The sequence below is a fragment of the Falco biarmicus genome, chromosome 12 (assembly GCF_023638135.1).
Source record: "Falco biarmicus isolate bFalBia1 chromosome 12, bFalBia1.pri, whole genome shotgun sequence".
Lineage (NCBI taxonomy): Eukaryota > Metazoa > Chordata > Aves > Falconiformes > Falconidae > Falco > Falco biarmicus.
Window position 1 is genome coordinate 18,694,370 of NC_079299.1, and position 17,772 is coordinate 18,712,141.

The window sequence follows — 17,772 nt, forward strand, 5'->3', positions numbered from 1 at the left end:
CTTTCCTCTCAAATTCGGTTTCTAATTCCAAACTCTCATTCCCATGAACTATCTTCTCTTTGTCTTCATGCATATTTTCAGTCATATTTAAAATTATTTATCCAATGCCCTCTTCCTTCTGACATTTCTTATACAAGCTGGGAGAATCCTGAGCTTTCAGCCATCCTTTTTTTTTTTTCCATTTGACCAGATTTCTCCATTTACACCCTGATGGCAATTTTTGATAGTGTACTGAATTCAACAATATTTTTAAACCGGCACCAAATCCTACTTAAAGTATCTTGAGGGATTTGAAATCTTCCTCTCTGTCTGGATTTCCCTGGATTCCATCTTTACAAGAACAGAACAAATCTCTTGTTAGGGAGTCGTAACCCAATAGGTTTATGTCCAAACAAAAAAACAATCCCAGGAAATCATTGATAATGGCAGTCTTCCCAGCTTCAGAAAAAGACTTCTTGGGATATGCAAATAATAGAAGTTTGATTCACTGCCATGGCAAGAAAATAAATGAATAAAAGTAACTGGTGCTGGTTTATGAAAACATTTTATTGTTGTTGTTGTTGTTCCCTTTTACTCCAGTAATGTTTAAATACCAGCTGAGAAGTGGGTCGTTTTGTTTCAGACTGTAAAGCATACAACAAATAACAATGCCTATCCTCAGAAGGCTAATCCTGTGCCACAGTGCTGTACCTCCAGTGGCTTCAGCAGGGTTTGAAAATTCCTCCAAGACTTCTGTGGTCCAAATGACAAACACAGTCAAAGCCCCGTGGGCTGGGTAAGTACTTTTCTATGGAGGGGTTTTCTGGAGGAGGAAAGATGTAGAACAGAGGGAAGTCAGATATATGCGTGTGTGTGTGAGAAAAAGGTAAACTTCCTGTAGTTTTAGTGCAATGTAATAGTGAGTTTCATTTCTTTAAAGGTTGATTTTTTTTTTTAAATCTCGATTTAGTTTCCTGTATCTGCCCATGGTAACATGATGAAAACAGCGGGAGCTCTCCAGTGTCCCAAGCTCTGCATGGGGCACAACAGCCTCCAGTTTCATCAACACGTTCTTTTCCACTGACAGCACAGGAATGGTTTAGGACATAGCTTTAGTTGTCAAGAATTAAAAACCTGTCTTATAAAACCTTTCAGTTCCTTGAATGTCTGACTAGCCTAGACATTTAATTACAAAGAAGAAAATAATTACAATGGCCTATCAGCCTTTGCAATTTCCTTATCTAGGTTGATGACTTTCCAGGGGATGGAATAATTTATTATGTTCTCCAGCATTGACATCATGTTATTCCATTTTCATCAGTGTTGCATATATACAGGTAGTTATTTGAGGATTATTTCTGGAGATAGGGATAACAAATTACTTGTGCAGTGGCCACTGAACACATGTAAATGAAACTAATTATAAAGTGCATCATTCTTCATGGACAAAATAACATCCTGTGTGGCTGGCCCTCCATACTCATTTGTTGAATATCTATTAATGAAAGCATATTTTAATTTGTAAATCATTATCTTCACAACTTATCTAGTGCAGAAAGAAGGGAGGGAGCCAAACCAGTTCTAGGTAATCCAAGACATTGCAGCTCTGAGTAAATCTGCTTACTAGCTTCAGCTTTATTTTAGAAAAGGCAAATGTACCTGCAAGGTACTCTGACACTCCACTGTCCATTTTTTTTTATTACAAATGGCAAGCAGATGAGGATCCTATCATGTCGCAGTACAATACCTAGATGCCAGTGTTTTGCAGATACTTCCCTACTTCAGTTCTTTACTGTTTTGTTCTCTTAGTCTTTCCAAAAACCTTAATTTACAGCTTGCGAGGTAAGCTTTACCTGCTTTATCACAGATACACTTTCAGTGAGAGGGAAGAAACCTGGTACAATATAGCAGCTGAAGACTTTGTCAGCTGGTGGATTTTTTAAATCATTGGCCCCTATTAGGTAGAACTGCCACTTCTACCGCTGACACAGTAAGTTTATCAGCACATAAACCCATGCAACAAAAGACAGGCTGTGTCTGGGCTTTCAAATATATTTATGCAAGTCTAGCTGTGGCAGTCTCCAGTAGAGAGGCCGTGGTGTGGATCTTGGTGTCTACATCTGTGATATCTATCATTGGATTTCATTTTAATTTTGAGCCTCTGAATTTATTTTCCAAGACAACTCATTGTTTTTCTAATTATGAACTTGGGGTGCCCAGAGTTTTAAACAATGTCTGGGGACTTGTGTTTGTTTGCTTTACAAGATCCACGTGAGGCACTTTCAGAAGATTGGTTTTCAAAAGGCAGGCTCAGAACCTTATGGAAAATGAGTGCCCATTATTACTTTTCAGGCTGGGCATCCAAAACCTAATGTCCCTTTAAAATATTCAGACATCTAGTTGATTATTATCTCAAATGAACATCCATCTAACTTGCTTTTTAAAAGAGCATCTATGCTTAGCCATGGCAAGAAGTATGCAATAGAATTTTTCTTCTAATCAGTCACTGATTTGGGATTTGAGTATTGGAGTTTGGATGAGGGCCATGAAAGCAATTTTAATTAATGTGGTCAGAATCACAGAATAGTACAGTTGGTAACTTTTATAGTCCTCCCCAATTTCTTTAAGCATCTGGGCTCCTATTTAGCAGGTCAGTTAAATGGCTTAAAATATTCTTCTGTATGTTTTGCTATAGTTCAGCAAAGGACCTCTCAGAAGCACCACCAGAGGAGTGAAAACATTGGTAGACAAATACAGTTCCCACACCTTGTGGCTTCATATTTTGTCAATTTCTCAGAAAGATATATAGTCTACACATGTACAAATGGGTGTTTGTCCATGTGTGTACACTTACCCCTGTCCAAAATTACTACAGAGCAAGCAGCACAAGAGTGGGCATCTGACGCTGTCCAAGTGAGAAGCAGCATATGTACCTACCACATGGCATAGGAAGTATTATCAGCCAAGGTTTTCTTTGTTAGCTAGTGAATAGTACTGCATCTCAGGAACCAAAATCTACTTTGGAGCCAAGGAACAAATTAACTCAGCCTCCTCCAGTCTACCTCTCTCTCTTCCTCTATTCTCTTTCCTTGAAACACCTACAAGTTTCAATAATCATAGTACTAATGGTGCTTTTTACCATTAACATGATCCTTTGTACTTTCTTCTTTAATTACTACCTTGCCACACCTTCTTATTTTGCCAAGGTCTAAAGAAAAGTTGTCATTTTGTGCAATTGCACTGAAGAGGCATCTGAATGAAATGGTGATTTGTAACAACTAATTAAATTTTAGGATTAGTGTCACTGTCAAATGATGACACTGCCTAATGATGCACCCTTGATGTCTGTTGCAAATGATGAGTTGTTAGCAATAAAGCTGTTTGGACTGGAGAACTTGCATGTCTAGCAGTTACTATCTTATTTGTCCACACTACTACTTATCCCAAAGCACTGAAATTCATAAAAATACAGCTACCCACTGAGTTGTTGGTAAGATTCAAGCCGATGTAGACTTACACTATAATCTGTTCATCACAGGGGGAATGGGAGAATCTCTTCAAGCATTTCTCTTACTCTCATTGAGTAGGACTATACCATCACCTACTCACTCCACTGGAGGAAAGATGGGCTCTAAGGTAAATACTCCAAAGTCACCTGGCAACTTGGGATCAACTCTCCTGTTTCTAGCTTGGCCTATGGATGTTCTGTTGTGATTCTCCTCAAGAACGACAAGGCATTAATGAAATTATTTATACATCTCCCCAGCTTTATCAAAGAGAAACATCTCAGTGCATGGGCTATGATGAAATGAACAGCTTTTGTGAAAGATGAGTGCAAAGGGAACAGATAAAATGTTGACAGATGAAAAAAGCCCAGTGGCACAATACTGAAAAGGGAAGTATTGAATGAAGTGTTCCTGCCACCCACACAATAGCCAAGTAGAAGTACCATGAAAAGAAAAAAAAAAAAAAAAAAAGAAAGAAAAAAAAAGTAAATACATGTAACAAATTGCTCTGATACCCTGACACCTTGGCTTGGTAAACTATAGGCAATAAATCATGTTCCGAAGGAATTGAATTTCTTGCACTTGTGGTAACTATGTGCTGACTATCATCATGGTAAAGCATGGGTTAAATCCAGAATTCAAACGTTTTAGTTTGTTTGCAGCTTCTGGGATATCGTAAATGCTGCCTTTTAGCTCAGCTTCCTAGCATTTCCATTTTGTGATGACTACTGCTTTGTTGCATATCCAAGGAAGTGCTACCCAGGAAAACTCTGGAGGCAAGAGAAGGTGGAATAGTGGTCCAAAGCCATCAGAAGTCCAATGAACACTGATATATTGATGGATAGAAAATTTTACTTGTTCTCAAGGCTACATCTGTAGCGCTCACCTGGAGTGTGCACAGAACACTAAATTTGTGACAAATCAGAGAAATTATGGTGGTTGTTTTCACTCCTGTTGAAGCTCTATTTTATTTTATTCAACACATTGTTTGAAAGATGACTGTCCTGTCCTTCACGTGGTTGTTGCCTGCAGCCAAGACCATTTAGTTCTAACAAATATCCTATTTCATGCAAGAAACACCTAAAGCTTATTACCTATCACTGGTTGCATAAAATTACAGGCTGTCAGTATGTTAGATGGATCCATCTGGAGAAGAAAAAAAAAAAACGCAAATGAAACTGGGTTTCACATTCCAAATAAATGGTCTTTAAAGGTAAAAAAAAAAAAAAAAAAAAACACCACAAAAACCAATGAAAATATAGACCAAAGCTTGGTTGCTCTCTTTCTCTTCATGCAAACTAGGGAAGAGGGCAAAGAGCTATTAGATAACACAGTCAGCTTCCTAATTTCAGAATTATATTTCTCAAAGGCTTTTTCATTTGAAATAGGTCTTCCTTGCCCAAAGGGTGGTCCCTCTTCTATTATCTATTGCAGTATTCTGACCCTTGTCTTTTAGCAGGACAAAGAGGCAGAACTGAAAAATAACAACAAACTTGTTCTGGTTGGAAGCAAAAAGTATTAAGGCTCCTGGGGAGAAAACCCTTTTCACAAACTTTACAGAAAAGTAGGGAAAACTAGGAAAAATACATTTCCTTGGGAAGGAACCTCAGACCTACTATCATTCAAGTCAGTAGGTCTGAATGTAACGATTAATGAATACTAATACCCCTTAATATCTCTTTGGGAGCATACATAGACAATAAAATTGTCTTAAATTGTGTTTATGTGCATTTCAAGAGCCTTTTACTGAGAAAAGAAATGTAAAGGTGCTGTACAGTGGTTAACAGTCCAGCTCTGTGTGAATTTTCCTATTTACTGCTGAGAAGAAGAATGGGACATTAGATTAGGACTTTTGAGAATTTGAGTTAAACCATCAAGTACATGATGTTCACTACGCAGTTCACCATAACTATTAGACTGTCTAGGTACCAATGCATTAACAAAGCACTCAATTTTGTTTCATCTAGAGGGGAAACCATGCTGCTTGTTTTGCTCTTTCCTTCAAATGGAGGTGGAGAAATCACTTTTTGACTCACAGAGTCTTGGAGATGAAGTGACTCTAAGGTGTAAAAATATAAGTCTAATTCTTATATCTATGCAAAATATGTAGTTCACACTAAATAAAGGTGGTTATAAAAAAAACAAAACAAAACCAAAAAAAAAAAAAAAACCATGAAAGGTACACAGTTCCTCCATGCTGGATTTGTGAAGCTGATACACATGTAAGTCATGCCCAAGTCATTTTAAGACAGGAGCTTTGGGTCAGCTCTAATGTGGGTAACAAAGAGCAGATTAAGCATGAGCCTAAGAAGAGAAAGGCATTTGCAGTCCCTCTGGTAGGAGAGTAAAATAATTACTAATGAGAAAGCTTTGTAAACATATGAACATTGTAACTCCATTGCATACGATAAAGGAGCCGTGGAGACCGGAGAAACCTCCCCTTCTAAACAAACGCTGTAGAAAGGGATTTTATTTATTTATGTGTTATAATTAAGCAATACTATGTCCAACTGAAAGGCAATGTGGGGTTACAGGAAAGGGATTATCCATCATCCAGGCAAATGTATCAAAACAGGAGGAGGAAGAATGTGTGGGTGTGAGTGCACGAGGTTGTACACGTAGTATTTTATGCCTCTGAGAGACACCCCAGCACAATGATTATCATCTGGGCAAGAAGTAAAGGGGTTTAAAGTAAACCCCTGGCTCTGTCCCTGACCTCCAGCATTCTCCAGGGTCCCACATAATAACAACCACTCTACCCAGAGCCATGTTGGCATTCACTGGGGGAAGCTGGTAAAGACTTCTTTGAAAGTCAGCAAATGAGAACATATTCAAAATGGCCTCTTTTTTTACCAGCTCTGCCCGCAGGTAGTTAGTGGATCAGAAAGGAAAATAAAACTGCATTTGTTAAGTAACCGCTGTTGCAGGGGTTTGTGACACCTCCACTTGGATCACTAGATCCCCACTTACCCACAACAGAAGAAGAGTGAATTAGCCTCATGAGAAGCCAAACAGCACTCCTTATTTCCTGGAGAAATGTTTTCAGTTTCATGTTAGAATTTGTAATAATTTTACAGAATTGGAGCCATAACACTTCACCACCATACTGCCAGAGCTGAAGAAAAGGCACAGATGGTAGGCCTGACTGTATCATATTGAGCATCGTAGTTAGCCCAGGATAGCACACCTAAGTTTGAGTGACCTGCCCTCCAAAGCAGTCGTATGTTAGAGTGGAGAAATACCTCCTGTGCATTTCTGATGAAGATGCTGTGCCTAATCTGACAAGGTCATGACGTATGATTTCATTTTTTCTCACCATGTGCTTTAGGAATAAGCCCCTTTCAGCAACCTGAAACATGAACAATTAATACCATTTTGATTTATTTAAAAGAGGAAACCTGGGTTGAGAGCAGCCTCTGGGAAACACAATGCAGCAAAGAACAGAGCTGGCCGAGAGAGTCTGTTGCTGGTGAGCAGGAGGACACAGTGTGGTATGCCTTATAAACTGTGTTCAGTACTCCATTTATTCACTAGATTTCCACACATATTATTAACAATGCTCCCAGGCAGTTCCTCTCTTTCCACCCCACAGCTGAAGAGGCCATGAGCTTTGTATCGTAACCTGGGCAAGTGGGACCTACATCAAGAGTCTGTAGTACAGCTCACTCCAAGAAATGTGTTTTACTGAGTACAATACAAATACCATTTAACTAAAGCACTAGGCATTTAACTGACTGACTCTATGCTCCCTTCTTGCTTTAATAGCTAGCAAGGGCCCATGAACACTGGGGAAGGGGAACAGAATTGCAAACAAATTGGAATCCATAGTCATGTGAGTATAAATTAAAAAAAGAGGTCAAAGTACAGCAGCACAGCAGACTTCCATTACAATCTACAGATAATGTTTATGCCTTGTTAGAAGGACTATGTACAGATTATAATGGCAAGAGAGCCTAAAACAAGCTCTTCTTTTCATTTCAGGACTATGACCCTGGACTGTTCAAAAGCCACTGTCAAAGTGATAGCTAGGAAAAAAAACCAAGATGCACCAGCAGAGAGCTAGAGATGCAGATTTCAAACGCAGCAGAGAATGGAAAGAACTTGTATGATTTCCTATACAAAACATTTTCTTGATTCCTTTTTTTTCCCTTCATATAAAAGATAAATTTCTGCCACTAATCCAACCCACTCAGCGGCTTAGCCACCAGCCCACTCAGTGGCTAAATTATACATAGGCTCTCCCTCTTACACTGCCCGACACAAGCATCTTTCACTGCTGGGTGCTGTGGGACAGCAGGTGAGATGTTCCTAAAATTAAGAGTAGTTCAGGTTCATTTCACACCACTGAAAAGCTTCCATGATGTTACTAGTGTCATGCTAGTCTAAACTTGACATAAATTATACCATAATCAAAGTCCTGTTCATTAACTCAGTGAAAATCTCTCTTCTGATTTATTTGGATTTTGTTTCAGACAACAAGTTTATAATCCAGAAAACTCTGAAGATCCACAAATTCAACAGTGCCATAGAAAATAAATATTTACCACTATAGTAATATAAAAAATACATTATTAGTAGCAGCTCTCTTGTGCTCCAGTAATTAAGAAACAGACATGTCAATTTTAAAAGCTCAAAAAAGAAGTTGTGAAAACAAACATGGATTATAGTTATAGGATACCATTTAAGAGATACAGGCACACTGGAGAGAGATAGAGAAAGCAACAGGAATTGTCGGAGGTCTAGAAATAATAACCTATAAGAAAAGATTGAAAGATTGTCTAGATGAGGGAACAATGAAAGGAAATATGGAAACAGCCTGCTAACATGCAGGTGGATGCTCCAAATACAAAGGGTATTATCGCTCTCCCTTGTCCATGAGATTAAGACAAGAAGTAAAGGGACTTAAAATGCAATAGAGGAGATTCAGGTAAAACACTGAAAAAAGCTTTCTAGTAGTAAAGTGTCACAGCACTCTCCAAACTATCAAGCTACAAACAAGGTCTTTTACCAGCACACTCTTCATGCCAGTCCCTCTACTGCCTTCTCCTACTCACCTCATCCAGGGCACACTCTTTCTCTTGCTTTTTCCTCTCTCCCTTGGCTGCTCCTTCTTCACTAGCTGCCCAACCCCTTACCAGAACCAGCCACAGCTGCACCTTATCTACATCGGACAAACACCCGCCCCTGAAGCCAGCCCACAGCAGTATATTATCAATGCTAATTAACCCAGCTTCATTCCTCTACAGTAAAGCTCAGGAATCACCAAAGTTAGTATAGAATCTCCACTATGAGATGTTTTTAAGAACAAGAAGGACAAACTTGCCCCAGATAATTACAGTTTATGTCACCAGAGCAAAAGCATGGGTGATATGTGTTCTCAAGATTCCTTCTATCTCTTTCTACTGTGTTTTGAAATTCAACCTTTTCTATTCTAACAGTAGGAAATTTTTTCCCTTTATTTATTTTGTTTGTCACATAATAAAATAAAAAGCAGTTTGCCTATTGAAAGATGGATTATTTGGATCATAATTAAGCTATAACTCCTTTAGGTCAAATATAGAAACAAATTGTTGATTTGGAAAAATTACTGAGTGCTACCTCAGTATTCCAACTCAGTTTTATTACGGGAATCCATCTTTTTAAAGATACCATTAAAAAGCCATATATATACCAGCCATATAGAGGACGGAGTAATAACCTAGAATAATTATTGAAATAAGATGTCATACCCAAAACACAATGCCAGAAAGTTCTCAAAATAGGGTTTACCATTCTGAAAGGATTCCTTTTCAAGTGAAGGCTTGCATCAGTGTCTCTCTTTATAGATGATATTCATAAAGTATACATACAGACCTTTCCATCACTTACATCTCAGTGCATGAGAACAGGTTTGGGCTTATCTTCTATTTAAAAGAGTTTCACCAGACATATGTAGACAAGAGAATCTTTACATATCAACTCCATGGACAAAACCTGGGTGTGAGAAAGAGTATTGAAAACATTCCCATAAACTGTTGCCTAAGTGTTTGTTGAGGGTTCTTTTTGTTTTGCTTTGTTTTTCACCTTGTATCACATTTGCTGATACTGGTCATAACCATATGAAATAGCAGTATTCAGATCCCAAATGCTCTTGATATTTTTGCCATAAATGCAAGACACGAGTTGTAAAAAAATGGAGTTAGTATTTCTTATTGGGAGACTAATCATCTTTGAACTAGGAAGTTTCAGTTTAACCCCAAAGGAACAGCCAATAATGGAGTGAAAACAATGTTACAACAATGCACTGTGTGGTCAATCATACAATATGTGATTCAACAAATGCACTGCAAACCACCCATGGGCTACAAATGGTTTATTCACATTAAATTATGAAAAGCTGCAAATTACAAACATGATGGAAAAAATTGGTTCATGAATGATGTATTAACCCAGATACTGGCAAAAATGATAAAACATAGTTGGGCAAGCACTACTTTTCATTTTCATATGGTATGAAACAGATTGTGAAGCTGGGTTGAAAATTGAGCTACGGAGCATTACAGGGATCAAATGGCATTAATATGTTTCCAGAAATGGAGGAGAAAAGGGAATGTGGAAAAACTCTTAAAAAAAAATATAACCAAACAAAAGCACATAACAGGATACCTTAACTGCAATTCAATAAAGTAATTTTGCAGCTAAGACAAAGTAATGACCACATTTCTGAGATTTGTAATACATAGCAGGAGCTGGGCCCAAGGGCAGTGCATACTTATTACTGGCAGTGTGTATGCTCTTTCAATACCCATAAAATATTATAAAGCTTGATCTGACACAGTCAGCAGACAGTCTGCACATTATGTTGTTTCAATGAGTCTAATTTCAAGAACAGCTCAGAGCCAAAAGTAAATAAATAAACTACGGAAATAAATAAAATAAGGGACTACGTAGAACCACTAACCTTTCATAGAAAAAGGAGGACAAAAACCAATGTGGCTGTCAGCAAGACCAGCTGGTTTCTTGCAATATCATCTTCACCCCTGAAGATCATCCCACCTACCAGAACTCAAGGACTGAAAAATGTCAACAACAGGAAATAAACAAGGAAGGGAGAAATTAAAATGCCTGTGAACATCAGGAGCTGTGGAAAGAATAACTGACACCTGATGCTTTTCTGCAAAAGGCATCTAGGTATGGGCTAGCAACTCCTGCTAATTTTGGAAGGTGGGATCCTGAATGTTTTGCATGACAGGGAACAAGGTGCTGTTGAAAACACTTGATAGTATGCAGAGCTTCCTGAAATGTGTTCCTATAGCCATCCCCAGTCACTCAGGATCTAAGAACAAGATACTTCTCATAAAGATTAACAGGTATCTGCTCTGATCCGTATACTTCTGTAAGATGGACTCAGAATGCACTTTGGTTCTTTGTGAGCCCTCTTCCAAATGTGAAACAACAGCATGGGGTGGTGAACCTGTTTTTCAAAGGGACTGAAAGCAGTTCACACCTCTATACATTGCTAATCTTGGGTGTGTCGGTGAGTGGGATGGTCATCTGCCTCCTCACAAAAGTTACCCTCTGAAGCCTTTCACACTGTACTCTTCTGGCCATTTTAAGCTGCATCTCAAACATCCAAAATAAGAAAAAGTAAAGCCAGTATTTCACTCCTCAAATATGTGCCTTCAGATTTGAAGAAGGTGTCTGAACTTAGGGCATCAGACAACCTGACTGAGTGAACTGCAATAGGGCATCCAAAAACCACAAAGAAATAGCCAGTCTCTTTTACTATCCAGACAAAATGTAGCCATCAAAGAAAATCCTACTGTGTTAGTGTCAACTTTTCTGGAGGAACTGAAATATACAGAAATGAAGTGACTCAGAAGTCTCTGAAGTTTTAAACTACACTTGTTAGGCATCCATGAGTACCTTCTCCAAAACTTAAGGTTGAATTGGCTTCCCCAGGACTAAAAATCCTGGTGTGTTGCACCTTTTGCTGTGTTTCACACATTTAGGTGTTCTACCGGAGCTGAGTGCATTTTTCCTGCTCTAGGCAGGAAGAGAGTTCAAGCTTATTATTATTAGTTGCTCACTGGAGAGATTGGACCATTCTAAGCAAAAATACAGAATCTGCCAAAACTAAGCTGGGTTTGGAACTACCATTTAATCATAAAAGACTGCAAGCAAAATTTAAATCAGAGAAAAAAGGTTGAGAAAAAAACATATGAAAGAGATGAATGAAGAAAATACCTGGGCTGGTACTAAGTGAAGTGACAGAAAATGAATGACTGATCCAATGGAGAATTTGCTATTGACCTTAGTGACAACAAATCTTGACTTCCCTGCTGTTCAACTTAACCACTTTTTAGGGAAGTACTCAGCTGGGAAAAAATATTCAGAGGTTACAAAGAGACATTGATTTCTCTCTACTCATTCAGTCTGACTTGGGAAAGACAAATGGCAGAGGTGTTGAATGGACAAATGTAAAAGGAGCACGTAGACTGATGCATAGAGCTACAATTGCTCCCCACACCAGGATACGTATCTCAGGTTTGTTACTGGCCAAGATGAAGGATGTAAGCTGAAATTCAGAAATTGTCCATCTATCAGTCATGCAGTTTCCGGACTTCAAAAAGAAAGTCACAGCAGGCAGAAGAAAATTACCTTAGGCCTTTTCAAAGTCTAAGACAGTTTTAATGCAGGTTTCAAAGCACTCTGAAAATCCCCCGTGACCTAGCAAACATGAATAGGTGGGATGTTTATAGACAGTGACTGCTGGCTGGGGATAAGACAAGCAATTGTTCCTCACCTTACATCTTGCCCTCCAAAACCTGTCGTCTCACAGTACTAGAAAGCTCTGAGCTCCATTATGCTTAAATTGCTCTATATTACTACATCCTACTGCTGTTTGAGGTGGTTTGTTATAGTTACACTCCTGCCAGGCAGGTATAAGGAAATAAATGATACATTTTGATACAAGGCTATTTTGCTGAACTGGGTGGATTAAAGAACTGGTAATAAATTTCTTTTTTCTCTTCTAGGCCACTGGTGCAAATCCAGTCCAGTTCAACAGTGACCAGAAGTTATTGCCACCTGACAACAGAACTGAATCCATGTGAAATTGATTGGCAGTTCTTAGCCCAGCTCCTAATGGCTTGGTCATGAAATTACTACCACTTCTGACACAAATTGGCCCCAATGAAGCTGTATTAACACCAGCACCCAAGGACAAGTGGGGTGGAACACTCCCTCCGCTATTTATGTGCCAGGGAGAGTCAGGTCACATTTTTCATTTAAAAAGCTTTCTTTATTTTAAAAAAAGGACTTTTATCAAGACTGAAACTTTTTCAAGGGAAATACAAAATCCAACACAAAAATTGATCTTTTTATAGGAAGTATCAAGCTGAAATATTTTTCATTTTTTCTTAAAATGTTGTTCTGCTTTGGAATTTCAGTTTTAAAAAAGGAACGTGTTACAATGGGTGTTTAAGATGACAGTTAGGGTGGCATTCGTTTTACCTAACTTGAGACATCTATAGTGTAGGCGTCAACCTCAGAACTAGTCACCCAAGGTTTCCTTTATAGTCAATGGAGAGAAATAGATACATTTAACGTGTGATTCATCTGACCTATTTTAAATATCTACTTTAAGATGAATAATGATCTTAAAATTACCCTCTCTCTCTGCTGACTATGGTATGAGACTACAGAGACTATCTCAAATGGAGATCCAGCAGAGACACCTACTAACGGTCAGATGAGTCTTCTCCCAGTTGTCTAATTCTTTATTACACCCTTGCTTTTCAGCTTTTTAACACTGAATACCTTAGCAAATAAGATATTTTCAGTTGAAATAAAAGGAAAGCTGTATGTTGTTTCAGAATTTTAATTTGAAGATTAAACTTTTCCAAGCCAATTAAAAATTTTAAGTGGAAAACCCTATTACCTGCGTATGAAGCTGAAGATACACTAAGGGACATTTTAGTAGGTAAGAAGGATGAAAAATCATAGGTTTTCTGAATTCTGTGTCTATCATCTCATCAAATGGCTTCCACTTACAACTACTGAAGTCAACAGAAAAGCTACAAGGCAGTTCCTAGGAATGAAGAATTCAGCTGTTTTGCTTTTCACTCAAATCTGCGATGAAGGGAAAGGGGAGGGAAGCAAGGACAGCAGAGGGGAGAGATGGGAACAAGTGGGACTGGTCATGGGAAACACGGAGTAGGTGCAGAAAGCATGAAGAGACGGATGTTGTAAAGTGTGGCTGAAAAGAATAAGAGGCATTTGTGAGAATGTCTGAAAGGAAGGCAGAGGTAAGAAAGGGCATAGAATGGGTAACAAAAGAAAAGGAGCTGTGGGTAGACATTAACATTTTACACAGAGTTAAAAAATCCAAAATGAGGACAAGTTTTTTCTCACATTTTGAGCATCATTTCCTATGTTGTCAGGCACACATCAGACAAAAGTAAAGCAGCACTGTGGATCCTGCTCCTCCCTCTATTTTCGGTGTACCCCCATTCAGGTCCAGAGCTGTTCACAGACCTCCTTCCTCTTTCTCATCTTATACTTCCACAGATCCAAACCATTTTTTTTGTAGACCTTTGGTTGCATTGGACTTTGTCCAGTTTCAGCCACACAGATGGGAATATAGCTCATTTTGTTCAGTAGAGCCAAGTATATTGGTAAAAACAAATTTACATTGATTGCCTCTGAGCCTAACACACAGACTTTCTCCTCCCCTCTCCCTAACAAAGCCGTGGAGGAGATTTTTGATTTGCCAATACTCTCACAAACAAATTAGCTTGATTTTAACTCCATTATTCAGGCTAATCTCTCTTGGATTTCCTAGAATTTGCACAGGAAATGGTTCATTTATTATAGATGCTGTGTACACTTAGCTTTTGTAATTCAAGGAATGTGTTAGGTGGTTTGTGGTGACATTTTCCTTTAATAACGTGGGCAGCACTGGAATGTCTTTCTCTAACTACCAGTTCACTTGGTGGATGCACATTGTTTAGATTGAGAGCAAGAAATTCTCAGGTGATTTGCAAGTACAGGAGAAAGTAGCTGCTGGAAAGGTTAGGATTAAAATTGAGCTGTGCCTTTGCCTAGAAAGGAATCTGAGACTAATGATGAGGTTTCATGCAATTATCTTTTAACAGTCTTCACTTGTCTTCCTCTCCTTACCTCTTTCTTTCAGGTAGGAAGAAAAATGAAAATATGGGAAGCTGTGCAGTGGTTCAGAGTCAGACCAGCAACATGCAGGAGTTTTAGGTATGTCTTTAACACTGATCCACCCTACAGCTTCACGCTAATGCATATCCTCTCTGCTTGGTGGAACAGGTCTCCTAAGCGATGTCAAATTAACCACACTTCTGATTCTGCATCAAAACCAGACACTGTGACCATCACGTATATTACTATGCAAATCTACTCTAAAAAGCAGTCTCAGCCCAGAGTCCTAACATCTCATTGCTTTAGAAATGGGCTAAACTTACCATTCTTACAAGGTCAAACAGTTCAGGGAGTGGGACAAGTGAGTTCTAGACATCCCAGACAGCCTCCTACCTCCATGTTTTCCTTACTGAGCTCCAAAGAAACTGTGTAGGTATGCAATAGTTTGAGTCATTTTGCATGAAAATACAAAAAGCAAGGTAAACAGGAGATCTTGTGATACCTGTCTCCATAATTAGGCTTTAAAAACCATTAGAGTGATCCTGTCTCTCTATTAGCCACCATGGATCCTGGCCGCTTCCCAAAATAATGAGCCTCACCCTCATCCCTGGGAAACTATCACAGTTCTGACCCTGCAATCTCAGCTGACAGGAGGAGGTGGGAACAATTAAACAAACCAAAAACATCTTACAGAATTAATTAGTAGTTTGGAATACAATTTTCACCTAAGAATCAAATGAAGGATCCGTTTGTACATCATTGGGAAAAAACACTGATCACTGAACAGAAACCATTTTCTCTCCTGGGATCGGAACTGCCTAAATGGATGCCACATGGCCTCTAGTTAGTACCAATCACTTCTCCTCCAGCTGTGGTGATAAAAGTACGTGTGTGGGACTCTAAATGGCCCTGGTGAGCTATCTGATGGGTCTAGAAATTGGAACAGGATCTTATATGTGCTGCTTTTTATACAGCTAAATGTGTTTAATTCCTATAAACTCTTTTTTTTCTCTCCTCTTTCACCCATTTTCTACACACCTTTTTTTTTTCTCGAAGACGTATGGATTTTCTTGAATACAATTGTTCTCTGCAAAACATTCTATCATGAGAAACCTTTTGAAACAAGAAAATGGAAGTGTTCATTTTGTGTGAATTGCAATTTTACTTCCAGAGGTCATTCATTCATTTCCAAATCCACGCTAACCATCCAGCTAATTTCACTTTCTTTCACACTTATACCAAATCAAACTCTTACCCATAGCTACATAAAATTACTTCATTGTGATTATTAAAAAAAAAAAAAAAAAAAAAAATATCCACTTCTTTCATCTCCTATTATTTCTGGTGTTTCCCGCCCGCTCAGCCTCACCATAAACAGTAGCTGAGTGCCTTCTAAGCCAACACATGAGTGAGTTACCTTTTCTTTGTGCACACCACACCATGTCTTTGCACTGTCTTTCGGCACTCCCCAATGCAAAGTGATTGTATGAAAGCATGAGAAATCATACCTTACATCAGCTGAGGTTCTGTAACAGGGAAACTGGTGACATGCCAGCAAGAGAAGCAGCACACATCAGTGGGGAGACAACTAGAATTTGGAAGGCCTGAGTTCTGCCACTAACTATGCTGTTTTAGGTACAACATGTACTAGTTTCCACATCAGTGAATTGGAATGTTTAAGATTTTACTTCCTTCTTAAAATATTTTGTGATCTTACAATTCAAACCACTGAACATAGCAAAAAAAAAAAAAAAAAAAGTAATCTTACTCATAATGATAGTAATTTTGCACTACCATGAGTTTTACTGTTTTTTCTTTAACTGGTTAAAAACTACACATAGATAAAACTAGCTCAGGACATTTCAGCAATTAGGATGATCATCTGTACAGGAAATACTGGTATAGATTTAAAATAAAGATAATATCAATAGACTAAGAAGGCTAGATAATGTTGGAAATTAGGTAGTATGTTAAATTCTAAGAACCCATAAAATGAATGTTTCTGAGCTTGAAAGATGGTCGATACAGAAGTGCCCTGAAGGTCAATATTGGGACCAGTGATTTTTAATGCATTACTAAGCTAGCAAAAGAAGTCAACAGAAAGTTATTGAAAATTGATAGAAGGTTATTTCAGCTAATAGCCTTCAGAGGATTCTGGAATTCCCCTGCTGTACTTAAAGTCATTGGAGATCTAGGCAGCATGATGGCAGATTAAATTAATCTTGGATAAGCAGGAAATATTGTACATTGACACAACACAAAAATCAAAGTCTTTGATGGTACCTAAGCCCAGCAGCCAGCTGCTCTGTGGAGAAAGAAATGGAGGAGCCAGCACAAGCAGTTCAGAAGCTAGGATGAGCACAGTTAAACTTATTTAGGTTAGACATTGCATGAGGCAGATGTCTCCTGTGAACTTGAGTGCAAACAGAGTGTTTGGTGTCTTAAACCAGGGAGACAGGATAACCAAGAACATTTTATTTTATAAGTTTTGTACAGTATAATACACAGCTCACTGAAGCATTTCAACAAAACTGGTGGTTCAGGAATGATACTTTAAAGGGCAGGGATCAGGGGCCTGGCTGGATTCAGAGGTAATGAAGATAATTTGTGCTGGAAGGGAGCTGCTTGAAATATATGTAGGGAGATTTAAAGGGAATATTTAAAGTTTTGAAGGATTCAATGAAAAATATCAACAATTGAGAGGCCAAAGAAAGAGAAATGGAGAAAAATACAAACAAGCAAACACAGAGCTTGCAGTGCAGGGAAGAACTGTGGAAATGCTACTGAAGTTAAGGAAATTAATATGGTTTGTTTTACGTAAGGACTTGACAAGTCCCTAACCAATAGCTACCTTTGTGGTTAGGTAGTAAAGGTAATTCTACACTTCACAATGCCAGCTAAACCAACCAATTTACCATTTGATGAGCACCAGTACTGAATGGACAAAAAGCAATTGGGGTACTTTCTGTGCTTTCTGATTTTATCCCTTCCCTCAAGCACTGTAAACTCTGTTCTCAAGAAGCTGGACCAATTGGCTATAAAAAATCCTAGCAAAAAACTTCCCTGCTTGCCCTTTCTGGAGCTATGGAAGTTGGACAGGTCTCCCATCTACAAATGGTCTCCTATATCCAGCCTA

At 38.5% G+C, this 17,772-nt stretch overlaps 1 long non-coding RNA gene across 7 annotated transcripts in view; it reads left to right on the plus strand.

Moving 5' to 3' along the window:
• Positions 1-17,772, plus strand: part of LOC130157753 (uncharacterized) — a 57,376-nt gene that overhangs the window by 26,313 nt on the left and 13,291 nt on the right. Inside the window, exons 2-6 of one of the 7 annotated variants that reach the window (XR_008825018.1) lie at positions 580-775; positions 3,518-3,615; positions 7,251-7,317; positions 7,467-13,774; positions 14,662-17,753. This is a non-coding gene — a long non-coding RNA (uncharacterized LOC130157753). Of the gene's footprint in view, positions 1-579; positions 776-3,517; positions 3,616-7,250; positions 7,318-7,466; positions 17,754-17,772 lie in introns of all 7 variants that reach the window. The other 6 variants (XR_008825017.1, XR_008825015.1, XR_008825012.1 and 3 more) reach the window with 6 other exon arrangements.